The sequence below is a fragment of the Octodon degus genome, unplaced genomic scaffold, assembly GCF_000260255.1.
Source record: "Octodon degus isolate 3935 unplaced genomic scaffold, OctDeg1.0 scaffold00029, whole genome shotgun sequence".
NCBI lineage: Eukaryota > Metazoa > Chordata > Mammalia > Rodentia > Octodontidae > Octodon > Octodon degus.
This window is the reverse complement of record NW_004524605.1, coordinates 3,656,055-3,658,344: the sequence shown is the minus strand read 5'-3', so window position 1 is coordinate 3,658,344 and position 2,290 is coordinate 3,656,055. Positions and strand designations below refer to the sequence as shown.

Here is a 2,290-nt window from a genome sequence, read left to right as displayed (position 1 = left end):
CTAACTAAAGAAGTCAAAGATCTTTTCAAGGAAAATTGCAGTATTCTCAAAAAAGTGATCATAGACGATTTAAGAAAATGGAAAGATATCCCATGCTCCTGGATAGGAAGAACCAACATTGTGAAGATGGCCATACTCCCAAAATTGTGATACAGATTTAATGCAATTCATATCAAACTACCACCCATATACCTCCCAGACCTAGAGAAATCGTTCCTAAAATTGATTTGGAACCAGAAAAGACCTAGAATAGCAAAGGCAATCCTGGGCAACAAAGACAAGGCAGGAGGTATTACAATTCTTGACTTGAAATTATACTACAAAGCTACTGTGATAAAATCAGCATGGTACTGGCAACAAAATAGACCTGAGGATCAATGGAATAGATTAGAAGATGAAGAGAGCTGTATGAACACACTCAGCCACCTAATCTTTGGCAAAGGGGCCAGATATGCTTACTGGAAGAAAGATAGCCTCTTTAACAAATGGTGCTGGAAAAACTGGCTCTCTACATACCGAAAACTAAAACATGACCCAGATCTTTCACTATGCACTAAGCTAAAGTCAAAATGGATTAAAGATCTAAACATTAAACAGAAACATTAAATCCCCTGGAAGAGAAAGTAGGAGGAAATCTTGAAGATACAGGGGTAGGCAGAGTTCATGAACAAAAATCGCATGGGTAATATTTGAAAGAATTAACAACTGGGACCTCCTCTTATTAAGAAGTTTTTGAACATCAAAGGAAATTAACAACAAAGTGAAAGTACAATCCACAAGTTTGGAAAAAAAATTCACTGATAAGCACTCAAACAAAGGTCTGCTCTCTAGAATTTATAAAGAACTAAAAAAACAAACAAACAAACAAACAAAAAAAAAAACTAAAAAACATTAGTGCTCCAAAATTTAAAGACCCAGCTGAGAAATGGGCATCTGAGATGAACACCCACTTCTCAGAGGATGAAATTAAAGAAGCGAATAAATATATGAAAAAATGTTCCACATCACTAGCCATCCATGAAATGCAAATTTTTTCACTGAGGTATCATCTCACCCCAGAAAGAATGGCTGTCATAAAGAAATCAGCCAACAACAAATGTTGGAGAGGCTTTGGGGAAAAAGTAAGCCTTCTACACTGCTTGTTTTTTTTCCCCCTGTACTAAATACATTTTTTTATTTTAATTTTTTGATAAATTGAAAATTATTTACAAACATAAATGAATGTAATGATAAAAATTGTCCAAAATAAAAATGAAGAAGGAATTTACACATCAGTCATAATAGTTCAGTGTCAAAACCAAGAAACTTATATTCATATAATTAGAATTCTCAAAGTAGGAGCGGACAACATGGCAAAGGCCAGGGAAAAGAGTGGCAGCAGCGGGAAGAAAGGCTTGAAAAGGAAAGCCACTGTAGCAGACCCTCAAGAGGCTGCAGTCGCTGGGGATGGCGCGACGGAAGGTGGGGTCCAGCCCCCGAAAATGACTTGACTTACCCGCAGGTTTCAGTATTTTGGAAATTAAGAACAAGCAGCGGCGACACTTAATGTTCACGCGGTGGAAACAGCAGCAGCGATAGGAAAAGTTGACTGCTAAGAAAAACTTAAAAAAGAGAGAGAAGCTCTTGGTGATAAGGCTCCACCAAAACCAGTTCTGAAGACTATCGACAACCAAAGAGTCTATGATGAGACTACAGTAGACCCTAATGATGAGGAGGTTGCTCATGATGAAGCTACAGATGAATTTGCTCCTTACTTCAACAGAGAAACTTCTCCCAAGATTCTCATCACAACATCAGATATACCCCATGGGAGAACGGTAAAACTCTGCCAGCAGCTCTCAACAGTTATACCCAACTCACATGTTTATTATAGAAGAGTACTGGCTCTGAAAAAAATTATTCCACAGTGTATCTCAAGAGATTTCACCGATCTAATTGTAGTTAATGAAGATTGTAAAACACCAAGTGGACTTATTTTGAGTCACTTGCCAAATGGTCCAACTGCCCATTTTAAAATGAGCAGTGTTCGTCTTCTAAAAGAAATTAAGAGAAGGGACAAGGACCCAACAGAACATGTACCTGAAGTAATTTTGAAAAACTTTACAACAAGGTTGGGTCATTCAATTGGACATATGTTTGCTTCTCTTTTTCCCCATAATCCTCAATTTATTGGAAGACAGGTTGCCACATTCCACAATCAGAGGGATTACATTTTCTTCAGATTTCATAGGTACATATTCAAGAGTGAAAAGAAAGTGGGAATTCAAGAACTTGGACCACGTTTTACCTT

The 2,290-nt window shown here is 37.4% G+C and overlaps 1 protein-coding gene and 1 pseudogene across 1 annotated transcript in view; both read left to right on the top strand.

Moving 5' to 3' along the window:
• Meikin (meiotic kinetochore factor) overlaps positions 1-2,290 on the top strand; it is a 179,373-nt gene that overhangs the window by 66,554 nt on the left and 110,529 nt on the right. The gene's annotated exons all lie outside the window — the stretch shown is intronic.
• LOC105741930 lies at positions 1,350-2,288 on the top strand (annotated as a pseudogene).